Genomic DNA, 22,257 nt, shown 5'->3' with positions numbered 1-22,257 from the left:
GCCTCCCAGGGCACAAGTAAATGCCCTGTGTGAGTGATTTAACCTGTGTATATTCTGCTGCTTATGTTAATGTGCATTTTATGTCATTACTGGTCTTTTTTAAAAAAAAAACAACAACTCTGCACCGGTTACTTGGCATAAATTGACACAGAATTTAAGAGTCCATGAATATTTCTTGAATATCTTCTGTCTGTCAAGAACTATAGTATCACCTTCTGATGTGAAGGGCTATGTGTAGCTTATTCAGGTAGAGATTCAAGGAAAAGAAATGAAAAGGAAAGAAAAAAAATGAAGAGTGGTGATCACTGGGTTGGCCAACATCTTTTGTCTTTCTCATTCTGCCTGTGCTTCTCCAAATGAGCTACCTCCCAGCTGCCACACCCCACAGCAGCTTGTCCCAGATGGCAGTAGCAGGGAGGGAGCCGGAATTACTCAACTCTGAAAGCCTTTCTCCATGTATGGGTGAATGGATGGGTGATCATGTGTTTACTTTACTATTTTTTGGTGTTTTAGGGTGAAGAACAGAAACAATATGGCAATCACCAATTTTGACTGGCAACACCACAGATCAAATTGCTTCTCTGCTCAAAAGCCTCCACTTTCTTTTTATCTATCTTGCAATATAATACAACACCTTCTTATTGTGGTCTCAAAGCCCTACAGGATCTCAGTGCTACCCAATGTTCTGACTCCACCTGCTGCCATTTCTTTCTTTCTCCCTATAATCTAGCCAGCAACATTAGCCTCCTTATTCTTTTCTTTTCTTTTTAAAATCTTTTTTAAAGACCACAAAGATTTAATTTAAAATCACAGTGTCTCAGCCAGAATGCTCCATCCGTAAGGGGCACCCTTGCAAATTTAAAGTTCCTCAAGGGGCCCCTCCAGGTTCAGCAGCGAGGGGTAAGCAGGACCCAGCTGGGGGTCTGGCCGGCCTCTGGCCTCTCCATGTGATTCTGGAGATGAGGCCCAGCTCTCAGGTGCTTGCTGGGACAGGGCCTGCTGTTGGCGCTGCTACTACAGGCTCCTTCTCCATCAGCGTGGGCCCATCTTCACCATCCTGGGGAGGGTGGACGAGAACCTTGTCTAATATGCCAAACTCCTGGGCCTCGATGGGGCTCATGTAGTGGTCCCTCTCCATGGCAGACTCGATCACCTGCAGGCGCTGTTTGGTGTGCTTGGCGTAGATGTTGTAGAGCTGTTTCTTCAGCTTCATGATCTCCTCTGCCTGGATGGCAATGTCTGTAGCTTGGCCCCGGGCGCCCCCTGAGGGCTGGTGGATCGTGGTGCGGAAGTTGGGAAGCGAGTGGCGCATGCCCGGGCTAGAAGCAGGGAGCCCATGCTGGCTGCCTGGCCCACGCACCATGTGCAGATTGGATTGAGGATATACAGCATCGTATCGTAGATGGCCATGCCCGCGGTCACCACACCACCAGGGCTGTTGATGTACATGTGGATGGGCTTCTTGTTGCTCTCGGATTGCAGGAAGAGGAGCTGTGCAATAACCAGGAGGGCAACGCTGTCATCTATCGGGCCCATTTCGCACACGATGCGCTCCCGCAGCAGCCGCGAGTAGATGTCATAGGCGCGCTACCCGCGACGGGTCTGCTCCACCGCGATGGGTATGAGCGGGAGAGCTCGGGCCGACGTCACGTGCAGGCTCTGCTACAGGGCCAGGCCGCTCTGGGGCTTCCGCTGCTCTGGAAAGCGAGAGGCGAGGCGAGGCGAAGCCCCAGCGCGGGGTACCTGCCTCCGCCACCCGGCCCCCCCTCCCCCAATATCTAACCTCCTTATTCTTTTTTTTTTTTTTTTTGGTAGATTCTCAGTACTTACTTTATTCTTTTTTTTATTATTGCATTTTAGGTTTTGGGATACATGTGCAGAACATGCAAGATGGGCCACTCTTGTCTGAGGGCCTTTGAACTGACTCTTCACTCTTGCCTGGATCTCCCTGCCCCAAGATACTTACTAGGTTATCTCCCTCATTTATTCAGTTCTCTGCTCAAGTATCACTTTACAAAGAGCCTTTCCCCAGCCACGCTTTCTAAACTGGTCCCCCTCTTATCCCCATCGCTATTCCCATTACCAGCTTTACTTTGTTATCGTACTTACCATCTTTTCTTACACGTTTGTCTCCCCGAGCGAGAACATATAGTCTTCATGAGCTTAGATTTTTGTTTATGGCCTATATCCCAACACTTAGAATAATACCTGGGACAAAGTTGGTATTCAAACATAGCAGATGCTGTCATTGCCTCCTGGGTTCCTTGGACTGTATCATTCAAGTGTATTCTGGCCAACTTCAAACTGCCTGTATCTGCATCTCCAAGCTCCAGGACACTTTCCAGAAATGAGATATAAGACCATTCTACCTATTCTACCCATCAGGCTTGAGGATTTTCAACCATCATTGCCACAGAGCAGCCCTCAATCAGTGATTCTCATCATTTCATGCATAAATACTACAGTTGCTTTGTCCTTCAATGGAGGAGAATGGGAGTAAGGAAAAGAGGGGAGGAGAGTTGTTCTGAGATTTTGGTAGCTTCTTTTCATTTGTTTGTTTTTGAGACGGAGTCTTGCTCTTGTCTCCCAGGCTGGAGTGCAGTGGCGCCATCTTGGTTCACTGCAACCTTCCTCTCCTGGGTTCAAGCGATTCTCCTGCCTCAGCCTCCTGAGTAGCTGGGATTACAGGCCCCTGCCACCATTCCTGGCTAATTTTTTTTTTTTTTTTTTTTTTGTATTTTTAGTAGAGACAGGGTTTCACTATGTTGGCCAGGCTGGTCTGGAACTCCTGACCTCAGGTGATTTGCTCACCTCAGCCTCCCAAAGTGCGGTAGCTGTCTTAGCAATCCACCTTTGCTGGCTGCCTTCTTTCCCTGCATCATTTCCCCCTCCTCTGCTGGCTTTTACTTCTCAAGACAATAATTCACTTTCAAATTCTTATCTCAAGATCTGTTTTGGGCGATCCAAACCAATAAAATAAATATTTGTTATTGTTGAATAAAATATTCATATCAGATTTTGGATACATGTGGAGAAAAAGGCAGGAGAGGGGACAGTTAGGGCAGTTTCACAGATGGTGGAAAATTGGCTGAGCAGCAAGGAGAAGGAGCCATCACCAATCAGGAGGAGACACGTTGGTTGCATGAATAAGACTTCCAGTATAATATTGAAAAAAAAAAAAAGAAAGAAAAGAAAATGGTTACATTAAGGTGAAAATGAAAATGAGTCCTTGGGCAGCATTTGAGAATCATATCTACAGTTGAGTCATAGAAATGGCTGAACACAGAAACAAGCACACAAAATGTCAACTTCATGGGTGTGAAACTGTGCAGCTGCACGGATTGCATGTTCAGAATGACCCTGTGTTTGCCTTAATGCTCTGCTGTTGCCACCTTGAAATTCTTAATAATTTTTGATTCAGGGGTCCTGCATTTTCATTTTGTACTGGGCCTCACAGATTATGTAAGCAAGACTAAGTTCATTCCATAGTTTCTTACTGCAGTTTAGGAAGAACTGAGAACTATAGTTCAGGAAGAAGAATGAATTTTAAGGATTTAGAATGCGAGAAACAAGTCTTAAAGAGCGAGCTCACTAAGGCATTTGCAGGGTCTTCCCACAGCCTCCTTTTGTTCCAGTCTCAGATATAGCCATATTGGAAACAAAAATAAGTTATCTAGTAATATATCATGATACTAATTACTTAGGACAAATATGAAAACAATTTGGATAGATGTGATATATATGTGTGTGTGTATATACACATATAAACTATATAGTTTATAGTTTGTTTTGCTCAGAGAAAAAAATACAGTTGGTGCTAACTAGAAAAACACTGATGAATGGCAGGGCATGGTGGTTCATGCCTGTAATCCTTGCACTTTGGGAGGCTGAGGTGGGCGGATAACCCAAGGTTAGGAGCTCAAGACCAGCATGGCCAACACGGTGAAACCCCTGTTTCTACTAAAAGTACAAAAATTAGACAGGGGTGATGGCACGTGCCTGTAACCCTAACTACTCAGGAGGCTGAGGCAGGAGAATTGCTTGAACCCGGGAGGCGGAGGTTGCAGTGAGCTGAGATGGCACCACTGCACTCCAGTGTGGCCAACAAGAGTGAAATTCCATCTCAAATAAACAAAACAAAACAGAAAAACACTGATGGAATACTAGCCAAAAAGCCATATTTGTCTTCAAAGTAGACCTGTAATGTTCTGTTTTAATACTATATGCCCTATTAGCTGCTGGAAGTTTTTTTTTTGAGATGGAGTTTCGCTCCTGTTACCCAGGCTGGAGTGCAATGGTGCGATCTCGGCTCACCACAACCTCCTCCTCCTGGGTTCAAGCAATTCTCCTGCCTCAGCCTCCTGAGTAGCTGGGATTACAGGAACGTGCCACCATGCCCAGCTAATTTTTTGTATTTTTAGTAGAGACGGGGTTTCACCATGTTGACCAGGATGGTCTCAATCTCTTGCCCTCGTGATCCACCCGCCTCGGCCTCCCAAAGTGCTGGGATTACAGGCTTGAGCCACCGCGCCTGGCCAGCTGCTGGAAGTTTTTTAATTGATCATTCGTCTGGCTTTATAATTGGGAGGCTGCCAAGAATTTTTGATGTTTCTGTCTGAAACAATGGCATATAAAATGCTATTTTAAAATATGCCATTCTACTTATTTCCACTTAAAATAGAGGCGATTGAAAATAGTACATGTAAATCCCAAAAATACATCTGATATTGAAAAAAAGTATTTGAGAAAAATATTAATGATCCCTTGTGGGAAATTTTGAAGCGTGTGGATTTCTAAGCAGGGAGGCAAATAAGTAAAGCATTGCAGCATTTTTCACTAACTAAAAACAGATGTCATGTGATAATGGGTGTTACATCTGCAGCTGACACCCACTTCAAAGAACAGGTGCCTCTAGTTGTTTAAAAAAAAGAGAGAGAGAGAGAGAGAGAGAGAGAGAGAGCAGCTCTTACAGCAGTCTACAGCAGGCTTCAGGAAGTGATGAGGGGGAGCCATGGGAAGACCAGCCCCTCGGCCGCTCTGGGTCACCGGCATGATGGTACATCTGGGCACTTACATCCTCATTGACTTTTCTCCTGGGTAAGCCTTCAATGTCAGAGGCTAAACTGCTAGATGATTATATTTATTTAAAAGTTATTACTTTAAATGCAGTAGAATGAAGTGGGATCCTCCCTTTACATCATATACAAAAATTAACTCAAAATGGATCAAAGATCTAAACACAAGAGCTAAAACGATAAAATTCTTAGATGAACACATAGGTGGAAAAATGTCATATTGAATTTGGCAATGATTTTAAGATATGACACTAAAAGTACAGCCTAAAAAAGAAAAAATGGATGCATTGGATTTCATCAAGATTGAAAGATTCTGTGCATCAATGAATACAGTCAGAGTGAAAAGGCAACCCACAGAATGCAGGAAACATTTGTAAATCACATGTCATAGAAGGGATTAACATGCAGAATATATAAAGAACTACAACTTTATATATTTACAGGTGTGGTGGCTCACTCCTGTAATCCCAGCACTTTGGAAGGCGAAGGCAAGCGGATCATGAGGTCAGGAGATTAAGACCATCCTGGTCAACATGGTGAAACCCCGTCTCTACTAAAAATACAAAAATTAGCTGGGTGTGGTGGTGGATGCCTGTAATCCCAGCTACGTGGGAGGCTGAGGCAGGAGAATCGCTTAAACCCAGGAGGCAGAGGTTGCAGTGAGCCGAGATCATGCCACTGCACTCCAGGCTGGTGACAGAGTGAGACTCCATCTCAAAAAAAAAAAAAAAAAAAAAAAAGAACTACAACTCAACAACAACAACAAAACCAACTCAATTTAAAAATAGGCAAAGGATTTGAATAGATATTTCTAAAAAGAAGATACATGAAGGACAATAAACATATGAAAACAGGCAATACCACTAATCACCAGAAAAATGCAAATCAAAACCACAATGGGATATTAAGTCACACCTATTGGAATGGTCATTGCATATTTTTTAAAGTGCTGGAGAAGAAGTGGAGAATTTGAGCCCCTGTGCATTGCTGAAGGAAATGGAAAAGTGTACAGCTGCTTTGGAAAAATGGTGTGACAATTTCTCAAAAAAATTAAATATAGAATGATCATATGATCCAGCAATTCCACTTTTAGATCTATACCCAGAAGAATTGAAAGCAGGAACTAGAACAGATATTTGTATACCAATATTCAGAGTAATCAAAAGGTAGAAATAACCCAAATGTTCGTGGATAAACGGATAAACATGCGGATAAACAGCATGTGGTATATACACACAGTGAAAAATTATTCCATTGTAATACGAAATAAAATTGATACATGCTACAACATGGATGAAACTTGAAAACATTGTGCTAAGTGAAATAAGCCAGATGCAGAAGGACAAATAGTGAATGATTCCATTTATATGAGGGATCTAAAACAGTCAAATCAATGAAGACAAAAAGAATAAGGGTTAATAAGGGCTGCAGGAGGAGAATCTGGGGAGTTATTGTTTAATGGATAGCGTTTCATTTTGGGAAACTGATGAAAATTTCTGAGATGGTCAAAGTTGTGTTCTTTAAAAATGGAGGCCAAAAAAAATTCTGAGATGGATAATGACCACAGCTGCACAAAATGAATGTTAATGCCACAGAACTGTACACTTAATTGTGGCCATCCTGGCCAACATGGTGAAACCTCGTCTCTACTAAACATACAAAAATTAGCCAGGCATGGTGGCCTGCACCTGTAGTCCCAGCTACTTGGGAGGCTGAGGCAGGAGAATCACTTGAACCCAGGAGGTGAAGGTGAAGGTTGCAGTGAGTCGAGATCGTGCCACTGTACTCCAGCCTTGCAACAGAGCAAGACTCGGTCTCAAAAACAAAAACAAAAAGGTTAAAATGGTAAATTTAGTCTTTTCCTCTTGTTTATATTGAATTTAACTGGAAATTGAATTAGAGATTAGTTCAAACATTCTGCCTTCTATAATATAGTGTGGCATATTCTCCATAACTCTATTTTAACTTACCTCTGAGACATATTTGTTCTTTCCCGTATGAGCTAATGCTTGAAGATCGTTTCATTCCTTCAATCCACTTTTCTGTGATGGAGTGACAAGGAGATGAAGGAAGAAAAAAAGAGTGAGCTCAATCTGCGATGGTGCAGTACTGGCTGAGAAATCTTGTTCTTCAGAGTCCTTTGGGGATGTCCTGTCCTGTGGCCTCTCCCAGTCAACCAGACGTAGATCCCATCCACGGGCTTACACAGTAAGACAGCCTGGCACTCTGTGAGATGGCAAGTCCTTAACTTTTGCCTCATCCTAGGTTCTAAGTTAATTTTAGGAGCTGCTACTCTTGAGAAATTTTTCATGACTTTTTCCACCACTATCAAGAGTCACCCTTGCCCAGGCATGGTGACTCGTGTCTGTAATCCCAGCACTTTGGGTGGCCAAGGTGAATGGATCACCTGAGGTCAGGAGTTTGAGACCAGCCTGGCCAAAATATAAAATTAGTCGAGCATGGTGGTGGGCGCCTGTAATTCCAGCTACTCATGAGGCTGAGGCAGGAGAATCGCTTAAACGTGGGAGACAAAGGTTGCTGAGAGCTGAGATCGCACCGCTGCACTCCAGCCTGGGTGACAGAGCAAGACTCTCTCTCAAAAAAAAGAGACACCCTTACACATGCTACAAAAAATTTTAGCTCATCTTTTTTACTCCTCTCTGTTAATGTCTGGGAAGAATTAGAAGCTGTACAATGCCACTCTGTGCCCCATTAAAATCCTTTTTTCTCTCCTATTCACAACTTAATCTAATTTTATAGTCCAAATTTATCCACGCTGCCTAGTTTTGTGGTTTGGAAGGGAGATTCTGTGATCCTGCTTTATTCCACAAATTTTCCCCCAGAAGTCTTTTTAAAAAAAATCTCCACAGTAAAGATTCCTAGGTGACCTATGCCAACGTAATTAATCAGTTTGATTAATTATAAAAGTTTTGATATTTTAAGTTGAATGAGTGTTGCAATAATTAAAGACCAATGCCAGACTACAATGAAATTATGACTACAGTTAAATAGGTAGCATAGGCCAGACATGGTGGCTAGGATTACAGGCATAATACTAGCAAATTGGGAGGTCCAGGCAGGCAGATCACTTGAGGTCAGGGGTTCAAGACCAGCCTGGCCGATATGGTAAAACCCTGTCTCTGCTAAAAATACAAAAATTAGGCCGGGCGCGGTGGCTCAAGCCTGTAATCCCAGCACTTTGGGAGGCCGAGGCGGGTGGATCACGAGATCAACAGATCGAGACCATCCTGGTCAACATGGTGAAACCCCGTCTCTACTAAAAATTACAAAAAATTAGCCAGGCGTGGTGGTGCACACCTGTAATCCCACCTACTTGGGAGGATGAGGCAGGAGAATTGCTTGAACTCGGGAGGCAGAGGTTGCAGTCAGTCGAGATCACACTACTGTCCTCCAGCCTGGGTGATGGAGGGATACTCCATCTCCAAAAAAGAAAAAAGGAGGTAGCATAATCTTGGAGGAAACAAAGCAAAAACATAGAATCATAGGATTGGAAATGTCCCTTTAAGGACATATGTTGATGATTTGGTGTCTCCGAGTGGATGATAGGCTGGTAGGGTGTTTGCAATTTGCCCTCGAGAGATTGTATACGTGTAACACCAAACACACACAGACCACACACACACACAAACACACACACACACACACACACCCCTCAACAATAAAAGCAGTATATACCAAGGGACAGTCTAATCTCAGTTCTCAGTGAAAAAGAGAATGCCAAGTTCTGAAGAGAATGGCCTTTCTGTCAGGGAGGGAACATTCGCAGAATCTTAAATGTTATCTGGACATAACTCGTATGTCTCTTTCATGATTTTTGAGTTAAAAAAATATTCTTGATTCACAAACTGCACTATTTTAAATACACCATGATTTTGGGACTGGATTCATGGGTCACACTTTCAGAAGTACTATGGGGGAAAATTAATGAAACTTTATGACTAACAAGGAATGAATCCAATGCCTTGTTTTCAAGTCCCCTTTCATCTAAATGTCTCTATCCTAGAATTAAAGAAATGAAGAAAACATTCCCCGGCTCTCTCTAGAATCACGTTCTGTAATTTACAAATTCTTTCCTTCTACCAGTCACAGTGATAGCAATTTTCAGCATCTCGTGGAAGAACAATCTCTATTTAGGTCACTAATGGACAAATAGTGATTTTAACTGTAAAAGTGTATGTCAAAATGACCGTTAAATTCACTTGGAAGAAAAACGGAGTGAAAACTTGCTAAGAAAATGAAAAGCAATGGGAGACATTTGTTCTCTGAATTTTTAGAAAGGAATATAAAGCCATCATAATTTAAACACTGTGAAACTGGTACAAGAATGAGCAGAGCAATAGCACAGAAGGCCCACAAACAGACACAACTAAAAAGAAGGAAGAGGTATATGGACAAAATGGCATTTCTAATCAATGGGGAAAGGAGAGTTATTCGACAAATGGTGTTCTGATAAATGGCTAATCATTTGAGGGGCAAAATATAAAATATATTATATATATATATCCTATACAGGTGTCTCTCTAACTCAAACAATGCCCCCAAACAGATGCCAGCGATATCACATTCTCAAATGTTAAAATCAAAACCTTGTGCTTGCTTCGGCAGCGCATATACTGAAACTGGAATGATACGGAGAAGATTAGCATGGCCCCTGTGTGAGGGTGACATGCAAATTCGTGAAGCGTTCCATTAAAGCAAAAACAAAAACAAAACTAAACCAGAGAATAATTACTAATATTTTTTACAATATTTAGGTAGAGTGAGAATTTCTAAGTTTGGTGCCAAAGGTAGCAGATTAACTTACATGAAACATAAAACCTTGAGAGTTGTTTTCTGTTAAGACATGAAAAATTAAAAATCGGACTGGGTGTAGTAGCTCACACCTGTAATCCTAGCACTTTGGGATGCTGAGGCAAGGTGGATCATCTGAGCTCAGGAGGTCGAGACCAGCCTGAGCAACGTGGTTAAACCCTGTGTTTATGAAAATACAGAACATTAGCCAGGTGTGGTGGTATGCACCCGTAATCTCAGCTACCCAGGAGGCTGAGGCACAATAATTGCTTGAACCGGGGAGGTGGAGGTTGCAGTGAGCCAAGACTGTGCCACTGCACTGCAGCCTAGGTGACAGAGCAAGACTCTGTCTCCAAAAAAAAAACCCAAAACAAAAATAAATAAATAAAAAATAAAAAAAAAAGATAGATAAAAATATTGCTACATGTATAACAAGGAAGTACTGCATAACAAGTCCACAGAAATGAATAATGGAAAATGCCCAATATAAAAATAATGAAGTGGCTGGGTGCAGTGGCCTGTAATCCTAGCACTTTGGGAGGCTGAGGTGGATGGATGACCTGAGGTCAGGAGTTCGAGACCAGCCTGGCCAACATGGTGAAAACCTGTCTCTTAAAAAAAAAAAAAAAAATGAAGTATATAAATAGGCATTTTACAAAAGAGAATAAAATGAAAGATAAATATATTTTAAAATTTGAATATCACTAGTAACCAAAGAAATACAGAGTTTTGAAAACCTGGAAAGATACCATTTAAAGAAAAACCACAAATGGACTAAGATTATTTTTAGAAATAATATTTATTGTTGCAAGGTTTATTCGCTGCCAGAAGCACTTTGGCAAGCATTAAAAATATTTGTTCAAGTGATTCTACTTTCAGAATTTATCCTAAGATTTTAACTAGCATCTGTGCACAGAAATAGTCAAGCAGGGTTGCTTAAATAGTAAAAAAAACTGTAAACAACCATATGTTCAGTTAATTACATTATTGGATACCTATACAATAGAATTCTACACATCTTTTTAAGGAGACCTTGTACAGAATATTTAATGACATGAAAAATGTATATTGTAGAACCAGAACACAAGTTATAAATATTGCATATAATTGATGATATAATTCCATTATTTCTCCACCCACCACAAACCCACCCCAGGTTTATGCTTTTCTCAGTGATGGCATTTCTGGAGACTTCTATTTTACTCTTTTTTTTCTTTGTATTTTCTACCATAAACTCTTATAAGAGAAAATATGTAAATTTTTTCAATAGTAAATGCCAGAAGTTTTTGCCAGTAAATGTCTACTGAGGGAACCGCCCTGATAACATTTTGTGGTTTTGATATAATAACATCTGCTGTCCAGAGTGAATTTAATCCTGATGTTGTGTCAGTAGAGTTCTTTAATCAGGAAAACCAAATTGCTTTGTTCTTCTGCAACCTTATAAAATTATTTTCACAACCGAGCCTAAAAGCAGAACTTAAAAACGATATGCATTGAAAATACGATGGTACTACCAGATGAATGCAGAAGTTATTCAATTTGCTCCAGTTGCCATAGAATAACAATAAGTCTCTGGACAGGCTGGATTAGAAATCTGGAGACCTAGGTTGTGGTTCCATTTGCTCCAGCAGTTAGAGGTGTGCTTTGGAGCTAATGAGAATAATCACCATAAAAAAAAATCGCAGGCATTATTATTATTAATCATGTCATTACTATATATTACTTTCTGCAGTGCTTTATTACATTATCCTGAATCCTCACAACTTCTTTCTCAGGCTATTTAATATCCCTATTTTACTGATAAAGAAAATGGGCTTCGGAGAGCTTGTTGACTTACTCAAGATTACCCAGCTTCTAAGTTGTGGAGCAAGGTGTGATGACATTTTCAGTATGTCTAGTTCTCTGAAGCTCTGATTGCCCCGGGAAACATCAATTAGAGGCAGTGGCTTTGGTTTACTTTGGAGGCACTGGTCTCATGGTGTGGCTCACAAAGGAAGTCTCACTATTCTGACAAAAAATGTTCCTCTGCTGCCATAATTCTATTCAGTAAATAATTAATAAATGCCTCTACATACAATGTACTATGTTAGTTATGGCAAGATACACCATTGTTGAAAATAGTCCACTCTTCAGAAGCTTAAAATCCAGGCTGGGCATGGTGGCTCATGCCTGTAATCCCAGAACTTTGGGAGGTTGAGGCTGGCAGATCAGAAGGTCGGGGATTTGAGATCAGCCCAGCCAACGTCAGAGCCAAGTAAAACCCCACCTCTACTAAAGATACAAAAAATTCGCTGGGCATAGTGGTGCATGCCTGCAATCCCAGCTACTCGGGAGGTTGAAGCAGGAGAATCACTTGAGCCTGAGAGGCAGAGGTTGAGTGAGCCGAGACTCCAGCCTGGGTGACAGGGTGAGACTCCATCTCAAAAAAAAAAAGAAGCTTAAAATCCAGAATTCTGGAAGTGAATCCTAGGTGCTTCACACACTAGTTGTGTGGGCCTTGGCTTTAACTTCACTGTGTCCAGCTTCCTTATCTATAAAATGGATAAAAGAATAACACCCATCTCAAAACTTACTAGAAGGATTAAAAGAATTATATGTACCATGCTTAGACTAATATTTGGCATTCTTAAGTACTGATATGTGCTAATGAAACAACATATAAACATATAACCAATCTAGTGGCTAATTAGATAATGTTGATATCATTCACTGATAGAACTACTAGTCTACTTCAAAATTTATACATGTATAATTTCTTTTAGCCACATTTCTCTTGAGCAATGGCCCTGTGTATATCTTAAACCAATTTATGCCTTTTATTACCTGGTCCTCTGTTTGGTTACATTATCTGAAAAATACAATCAGTAATATTTTTAAACTCACTGGTTCATTGGTTAGGTTAAATGATAGAAGACATTTGAAAGCATTTTATATAAAATACATATATCCATATATATTATTAGTAATAGATCATTTAATTGTCTATTCAGTGGCTTTCTGTAAGCACAGAGATTGAAGAGTAAAGAAAAGGACTAAAATCAGAATTAGGGTCAAATCTAGAATTAACTTTTAACAACACAATAGCATCCTCAGTGTGTAAGACACTGTTTCTTTTAAGTATGATCCAGACACGCAAGATGATGTAAATAGATGTTTTACTAAAATGTTACAGAATTCTGAGTAGTTACTGTTTTAGCCCTTTAATATGCATGAACAAAGCCTTTCAATGACTTTGTAACATCATACAAAGTTCTGATTAAGTGTCCCTGTCTAGGTTGGCAAGTACAAAGAATATATTCAGACATGTATAAAGTCAGAAAAGACAATCCTTTTCCATAAATAAAACAGAGAGTTATTAAACAAATATTTTAAAAAAAGAGGGGTAAATCACTTGGTTAAGCACATGGTGTTAATTAGCAGCAATGCTAATTAATTAAATAATGAAATTCTTGGCAAAGTACAGTTTTCTGCCAAGTCAGATGAGATTGTTAAAGTATATGTGCACGAACACATACTTAATCTCTTAATTTCACTCATGTTTATATGACTTCATTGTAATTTAAAAGTAGCTCATTGAACAGCAAACTGTGTGTGCCAAGTACTATGCTAGAAGCCTGGAATTACAAAAGAGCAAGGACCACGCTAGTGAAGCACTGTGGTATTTGGAGGTTATGCTTTTGCTATTCTTTAGAATATATTAGGTTATTTCCTTATTCAGAAATTGTTAGGATTTTAAAACATAAAGCTAATTTTTAATGGAGAGCTAAGTTGCATCCAATCTACCTATCAGATGAATTCACTCATTAAAGAACAAGTATAGTAGTGAGAATAGTTGAAGTGGTTAGGATCTCAGGAGATTCTCAGCCCCAGGCGTGGCCATTTTCACTGAAAATATAACCATAATCATGCACATGTCAAAACTCATTTACTGTAAAATTGATATTGGTTTTGAAATCAGTTAATACTCATTTAAGTAAAGGCAGTGAAAATATCTCAAGGACTTTTTCCTTCCTCCTTCTACTTCTCTCTCTTCCTTTGCTTATCTTCATGGGCTCAGTGTTGGAAAACCATTGACATAGCATTGTTTAGCAATATCTTTTAAAATTCTACTTTACAGCTGATGAGAAATTTTAAAAATCTTATTCTTTCAAAAAGTGATCTAGAATGGAAACTCAAAAGACATCCTGAATTACAAAAATGTAACCAAATCTCATGTTAGACTTAAAAGGCTCTGAGTATTTAATCTTATTTACTTTAAACAATGGAATAAAAATCCAACAAAGCCTCAAGGGGTTTAAAAATTGTTTTTGGAAATAAGAAAAGCTTAATTTAAGCAGTAAAGATAATTATCATGCTTAAAAACATAAGTAGCAGTGAATCACCAAGGCCCATTTAACTATGAGTCATAATGATATGTGGTCAGAGTCTTCAGTAGGTATACTTTTTTTCTTTCTTCTTCTTCTTTTTTTTTATAAAGAATACCCTTTGGTGGTTTTCTTCTTCCTCCAGATTTTTCATAATTTGGCATTGCTTTCTGGGGCTGAGACTTTTCATCTCTAGAAGATTCACCACCCTATAAATAAAGTCCTTGTGGTTCACATAGTACAACAGGGCTGATCATATAGATGAGTCCCCTTTGGTGTCACCTACTCAGCTTCTTTCCCCACCCCATCCTGTCTCATGCGCAGACACATAAAATGTTCAGTTGATAAACAGGATGGCTTAAGGTAAAAAGTGAGAAGGAAAAAAAAGATAATATGAAGTGTTTTGAGGGTACAGGTACTACATCTTTTTTTTTTTTTTTTGATAAAGTATCACTGTTGCTCAGGCTGGAGTGTAGTGGCATGATCGTAGTTCACTGCAGCCTTCAACTCCCAGGTTCAATCAGTCCTCCTGCCTCAGCCTCCCAAAGTGTGGGATTATAGGCATGACCCACTGCACCTGGCTGAGATATTACATCTTCATATGGCCCTCTTGTGACTAGCACACTTACTCTGTCTCTAATAGGAGATCAGTAAAGATCTGTCAACAATGAGAATGAATGAATGAATGAGGGGTCCTTGAGAATGGTTCGCTGCCTCTTTTTTATTGCATCTGGGAAAGCAATTGAATTGAAAGAAAGTTGTAACTAAGGACATTAGAATAATAATAACATCTATTATAGTACTTTATAATACCTATAAAACACTTTCACATGGTTTATCTCATTTGAACCTCACCAAACCCTTGTTAAGGAGACAGATGTTATTATACGTGGAAAAGATGACAATGTTTTCCTGCAATATATCACTTACAAAGCACCAGCCTGTGGGAGTGTCTGTCCCTTGGATAGCATATCATTAGTTGTGGTCATTGTGGTGAGCAACAAACCATTTTAAAGATTAGAACTGCACCAGTTTAAGGATGAAATAATTAATGCAATGAGTAGTCTTTATGTACACATGAACAGAGTGGTGAGGAATGGGATGGGATAGAAGCTTATAAACTATCATGTAAATAATAAACATTTAATGAGAACTTACTATGTGCCAGGCATTTTGATAGGTCCCTTTTGTATATTTTCTCCATTCAACAAAGGAGGAAATTGAGACTCTTAGAGATTGAGTGACTTGCCCGAGGCCACATAGTAGGTATATTGCCGGGGTAGAATTCCAATATCCAAAAAGTATAATAAAAGTTCCTATGTTGGCCAGGTATGGTCATGCCTGTGATCCCAGCACTTTGAGAGGCTGAGGAAAGATTGCTTGAGCCCAGGAATTTGAGACCAGCCTGGGCAACTTTTTTTTTTTTGGTCTCAAAAAAAAAAAAAAAAAAAAAAGTTCCTATCTTAAAGAGCTTGAAGGAAAACCAACCATGAATAACACACATCAGCAGATCAATATAGATGTGGGCCAAAACAAACTCAATTGTTCAAATTAAAAATTTAAGCAGTGCATACCGCATGAGCTAGAGTGGTTGTTAAGTTCTTGAGAGAGGTAAAAAACTTGAACTGACCTTTGAAAGGTAAATAGGTCTTGGACAGGTTGCGTGGAAGGGGAAGGTGTTTCAGGCAAAGTGAAATGCATCAGCAATTTGCAGTACAGGTGTGAGCATAATGTAGTGAAGCAACAACACAAATCCTGGGAAGATTTCCATGATCATTCACCGCCAAGATCTTGTATGATTTAGGGCATGGAGTCAGATATGTCAGAAAATTCAGAGAGGTATCAGGTGTGTCCTACAGGGGATTAGATGGGGGTCAGCGGGGCCCATCAAAAATTAAGTATGTTGATAAAGTTTCCATGGAGGATCTGAATCTACAGCTCAATTCTAATGAAATTTTAGACCTTACATATGCAAAGAGGGGAAAGAGAGACTGGGAGAATGCTCTTGGTACAATATGGTGGGTTTATGGTATGTTTTGGTAGAGAACAACATTGCTGTGGGTGTTGGATACCAGGCTAAGGAGTTTGTACTTTTTCACCCAAAATTTAAAAGTTGGGGGTTGCCTGTCACAGTGAACAGCCATGGATAAGTCTTTATTCTAGAAAAGTTAGTCATGTGGTTCTTTTTTTTTTTTTTTTTTTAGATTTAGCTACTTTATTTATAATACCAAAATGATTGCAAACACCACCTTCTCCATAATAATAGGCAACTGAAAAAGGAAGTTATATTACACACACACAAAGGACGTACCATGCACGGTCATTTTAAAAGACATTGTAGAAGAGTGTGCAACGACATGGAAAGATGGTCAAATCCATCATCAGAACTTAGCAAGACATACGGGAGAATCTCAATTTTTTGTAGTAAACAAATAATGTGTAAATGTTAACATTTACCTACACAGAGGCAGGCAGAGGCAAAAGACTGGAAAAAAAGTCATGTGGTTCTTGATAAGGCTGACTGAAGGAGAGAAGAAACAGCGGCCAGAGTTAGAACCATTAGGAGACTATTAAGATAATTGAGTGTTAGCACCTGGAATGGACCGTGAAAAAGAAAGAGAAAAGTGTGGACCGGGCATGGTGGCTTGTGCCTGTAATCCCAGCACTTTGGGAAGCTGAGGCAGGTGGATCACTTGAGGTCAGGTGTTCAAGACCAGCCTAGCCAACATGGTGAAACCCCATCTCTACTAAAAATATAAATACAAAAATTAGCCAGGCATGGTGGTGCATGCTTGTAATCCCAGCTACTCAGGAGGCTGAGGCAGGAGAATTGCTCGAACCTGGGAGGCAGAGGCTGCAGTGAGCCAAGATCACACCACTGTACTCCAGCCTGGGTGACAGAGTCTCTGTCTCAAAAAATAAAAATAGAGGAAAATGTGGAGACCTATTGGACATGGATTGAGGAGGAAAGAGCAAGGACAAAGAGGGCGCCAAGGGTTCCAGTCTGGTGACTGGCTGCCTAAGGACATCTGGGCCACCTGACTAATACTCTGCAGTGTTCAAAGCTCTCTGTTTTTTTTTTTTTTTTTTTTTTTTGAGACGGAGTTTCCCTCTTGTTACCCAGGCTGGAGTGCCATGGCGCAATCTCGGCTCACCGCAACCTCCGCCTCCTGGGTTCAGGCAATTCTCCTGCCTCAGCCTCCTGAGTAGCTGGGATTACAGGCACGCGCCACCATGCCCAGCTAATTTTTTGTATTTTAGTAGAGACGGGGTTTCATCATGTTGACCAGGTTGGTCTCGATCTCTCGACCTCGTGATCCACCTGCCTCGGTCTCCCAAAGTGCTGGGATTACAGGCTTGAGCCACCGCGCCCGGCCAAAGCTCTCTGTTTTTATGATATGATTTCACCCTTCACTCCTATGATGGACCTGTGGGCTGGATATCATTCCTGCTGTCTGTGAAATAAGAAATTGAGAGGTCAAGCCAGAGCTCCTAAGTGCCTGGCACGAAAAGGCAGTGAGCATAGGGAGTTGGTAGGGAGTGAAGTGGGGATTGCTGTGAACTGGAGAGCCTAATTCTTATCTTCTGTTTTTCATAGATTCTATTGTTCATGTTTGAATTAATGAATCAGAGATGTGGCCTGGGTTGTCCAGGATGGTCTCAAACTCCTGGGCCCCAGTGATCCTCTTGCCTCAGCCTTTGTTTACATTTTGTTCCTGAAATTGGGGTGCATCTTATAATCCTATAGTCATTGTCAGTGAGGTGGCAGTCATGATGCAGTTACCATAGCTGTTTGTATTATGGTTGATTCAATTTAATGACATGCATTATGACATTACATGTGATGATTTACTTGCCATATAAAATGTCTTTTAAAAGAGTTATTATTTGGCATTGAAAGTCAAGGCAAATGTGTACAAAGAAAGGCATGTAAACAAAAGCTGTGGGATATACATTTGATATTTAGCTACATTCATTTTCTATTGCCTCTGTAACAAATTTATACAAATGTAGTGGCTTAAAACAGCACAAATGTATTACCTTACAGTTTCATAGGTCAGAAGTCTGATGGACATTTCACTGGGCTAAAGTAAAGATGTTGGTGGGCTGTGTTCCTTTCTGGAGGCCCTAGGGGAGAATATGCTTCCTTGCTGTTTCCAGCTTCTAGAAGCTCCCCGCATTCCGCAGCCCCTTCCTCCATCTTCAAAGCCAGCAACAGCAGGTGGAAGCCTCCAATCGCATCTGTGTCATCCTTTTGCTGTTTACATGTCTCCCTCTGACTGACCTGGGAAAGGTTCTCTAGTTTAATGACTCATGTGAGTGGGGTGGGTCTACCTAGATAATCCAGGATAATCTTGCCATCTCCAGCTCCTTAACCTTAATTACATCTGCAAACTCCCTTGCCCCATGTAAATTAACATATTTCCAGGTTCCAGGGATTAGGAATAGGTCATGTATTGAAGCTATTATTCTGCTCACCACAGTGTTAAAGCAAAAATTTATCTTTTGAGCAAATACCACAGCAAAGCAACAACTGATATTCTCTGGGTTTCCAAATAGGAAGTTATTACAGAGTAGGTAGAACTACGTTCAATTATTACTGAGATAGATGTGGAAGGTTTTACCAAAAGCCAACCAGTGCAGCTAAAGTGAAAGGGATGTTGTGCAGTCCCTCAGAATGGATGTAAGATACTTCAAATCCAAGAGGTTTTACTGATAGAGACGTAGAATATCAGAGGGATAATGATTTTCTAGACTGCCTAAAATCTGAGCTACATAATTTCTATTTTAGTGTCTGAATTAGTTCAGCCTAGTTAAATTCGGATGTTTTCCAACTTAGCTTTGTTAGAACGAAAAGCTGTCCTCTTTTTGCCCCTTGACCTCTTGATAAGAGTGAAGGAATAAGACAAGTGTTACAAGTCAAAGTATGTGTTGTTCCTGGGTGAGAGTATGTTAGTGACAATTTCCAGTGTGGGTGGATTTGAGGTTCTGGAGGATGAATGAATATTTTCCAGTTTGCTTTTCTATCAACATCAAAGACTCTATTGTCACATCTACCCCATCTACTGCTTCAGTCGTGTGCCTATTATATAATATGTTCTCGACCTTAAGATTTTTTACAGCGGTTTTGTTTCATATATCTAAGTTTAGAGTTAATTAAATGAAGGCTTTCTGAGTAACTACTTATGCCAGAACAGTGCTAGAGGCTTCAGTGTGTGTCAGCACACGGAATTAAATCCTCAGAGTGCATCCATGAGGCACATATCCCATAACTGGGAGCTGGACCTCATTTGTTCCTGGCAGTATCCCCCAGGCTAACACTCAGCTGGACCTAGCTTCATAGGATATTGGCCATAGCCAACAACATCATATCGTCTTCAAATGTCCAAGATTTGCTAACACGGAGGCTATGGGAAGCCCCACAGGCTCTGGTAGATGTTATTAGGTTGGGGCAAAAGTAATTGCCTCCCAAGGCAACTGCTTTTAAGAAAACAAGTCATTTAGATAACTGACTTTTGGTACTCTTATTTAGCGGAAATCAATAATGTTCATTTTTAGTTATGCTTGCATGAAAGTTGTGACAAAAGCTAACCATCTTTTATATCTAAATCCCTAGCCCCTTTGGATTTTATTAGCAGTTGTAATTGTTCCATAAATATTAGAACAAATACATGATTAAAAAATAAAATACTAGTCAGGGGTGGTGGCTCACACCTGTAATCCCAGCACTCTGGGAGGCCGAAGTGGGTGGATCACAAGGTCAGGAGTTCAAGAGCAGCCTGGCCAAGATGGTAAAATCCCGTCTCTACTAAAAACACAAAAATTAGCTGGTCATGGTGGCACGTGCCTGTAATCCCAGCTACTCAGGAGGCTGAGGCAGGAGAATTGCCTGAACCCAGGAGGCGGAGGTTGCGGTGAGCTGAGATCGCGCCATTGCACTCCAGGCTGGGTAAGAAGAGCGAAACTCCATATCAAAAAATAAATAAATAAATACTAGGCATGGCAAAAACCTAAAGAGAAGTGACTGGATAGCTTTGGCACAAATAAATAAATAACATGAAGCAGAACTTGTTTATGCAAATTTCCAATTCCACTTCCAGTGCCTCTGCTTCCGTCCACTGGGGCCCATGAAGCCTATTTCTGCTGGTTCTTATTCTCACTAATAGTGAAGGTATTGACTAATAAAGGATTAAAGTGGCAGCTGTCCATGGAGCATAATCACTTTCACAGTGGCGTTAATGCCCTGATAAGGTTTAGAAAAATCAAAGAATAGCATCTCTAATGGTAGAATCTCAGGAGTAGACACTAAGGCAAAAAAAAAAAAAAAAAAAAATCCTATTTAAAGACTTCAGGTCTTTATTTTGTGATGAATTTTTAGGCTGATTTATTTATTTATTTATTTGCTACCCATTCAGGCCAAGAGAATAATTTATAGAGTAGATGTTATCATTTCACTCACCAATTAGATTCTAGAATGAGAACCCATGTCCCCAGGTTACTTTTTCTCCAGAGTTCAAATGTGAATCCAGGTTCCATCAAACAGTTCTTAACTGTAATTTAAATCCTGTGCAGATTAAAAAATGAACATTCCATTCTCAGTGATGTTGGCTTTTCCTGGTGAATCATTTGTATGTGACTTTATTTCAAGGGGTCTCTAATTACATGCCACCAGAAGACAAAAGGTATCCTCGGCTGCTCTTGTGGTTACAGTTATGATAAACCTGGGCAGTGATGCAGTATTTAAGAATATCTGTGGGTGTGAGGCCGTGCGTGCTAGTGCTGCTTCGGATTAGCTCATGGGAGCTGATTGTGAGCATTTCTTCCCAACTCAGGTCCAGCAACTTCATGCTGGTAGTCTGAAACTGGATATGGGGGGAGTATCTGTACCATGGAATTTGGCAAGCAATACAAATCAGGGTTATCGATTGACTGATTAATTTCGAGAGAGCTGGCTTACTAGTTCACCCCTGGTGTGGGTAATCTATGTCTCCCAAAGAAAGAAATATGCACTTTATTCCTCAATTAATATTTACTCATTTTATCCTAGCTGACCCTAAATCAAGTCAGCTGAACTATTACCTCAAGAGCGTGTTAGATTGCAGACAATATAAAGACCTGCATTGGTTAATATATGAGTGCCTTCTAGGCACTGTGGATACAGTATTTTCAGTACTGACTAAAGTCAGACACAGTACTTGCCCTCATAGTGCTTCCAGCTTGCTGGAGGAGACAAATGTTAATAAACGAATACCATAGATAATGCAAAATTCAGCTGTGGTTAAGAGCTGTGAAAGACAGAGATGTCATATTACCAGAGTGTGGAGGATCTGACTTAGAGAAGGAAGGAGAGGCTTTTGTAAGAAAGTGATGTCTGCCTGAGATTTAAAGGAGCAGCAGGATTGAAATAGACAAAGCTAGCAGGTGCACAGTACCTGGCACACAGTAGGTGCTCATTAAAGATAAATGGTGGGCAAATTATGTTCTGCTCATGCACTGGAATCTCTGTTGAACTTTGATAGCCATTTCCTGAGAAACATAGGTTTCTTTCTATTAAAGCATATTACTCCGGAATGACAGCTACAATCTCTTACAAACTGGTTTTCAGGGACCGTTAACACCTGTTCACTGGAAGAACTCCAGCTCTGTGTGAGATCATGTGATAGGAGAGCCGTGGCCTTTAGCTACACATCAACCACACAAGTAGCTGTGGTTTGCAGAGTTAAAAAAAAAAAAAAGTTATTTTCCTTTTGAAGCCCAGAAACTGCCAGCCTCTGGAGTTGTGACGCTGACTGCCCTCACGCCTGGATGTTTGTTCCAAAGTGTACAGTGACTCTTCCATCTTGTCCCTTTGCCACATGGTTTACAGAGGTGACATTCCCTCAAGGAAACAAAAACACAGCCACACGATCATCTCTAAGGTAGTGGAACTTGGGTTTTGAATGAAATTGTATGTGGAATGTGAGAACATTTTGCGTAGAGAAATAAAACATATCTGAAATAACAGT

At 40.4% G+C, this 22,257-nt stretch overlaps 1 non-coding gene and 1 pseudogene across 1 annotated transcript; one reads left to right on the top strand and one right to left on the bottom strand.

Moving 5' to 3' along the window:
- Positions 1 to 973: 973 nt before the first annotated feature.
- Positions 974 to 21,099, bottom strand: LOC100407416 (ATP-dependent Clp protease proteolytic subunit, mitochondrial pseudogene; annotated as a pseudogene).
- On the top strand, positions 9,686 to 9,792 carry LOC118153283 (U6 spliceosomal RNA). Its single transcript, XR_004742539.3, has one exon. It is a non-coding gene; the product is annotated as a U6 spliceosomal RNA (small nuclear RNA).
- Positions 21,100 to 22,257: the final 1,158 nt, after the last annotated feature.

This window comes from Callithrix jacchus, chromosome 4 (genome assembly GCF_049354715.1).
Source record: "Callithrix jacchus isolate 240 chromosome 4, calJac240_pri, whole genome shotgun sequence".
Taxonomy (NCBI): domain Eukaryota; kingdom Metazoa; phylum Chordata; class Mammalia; order Primates; family Cebidae; genus Callithrix; species Callithrix jacchus.
Note: the sequence above shows the minus strand (reverse complement) of the source record. Positions and strands in the feature narration are given on the sequence as shown.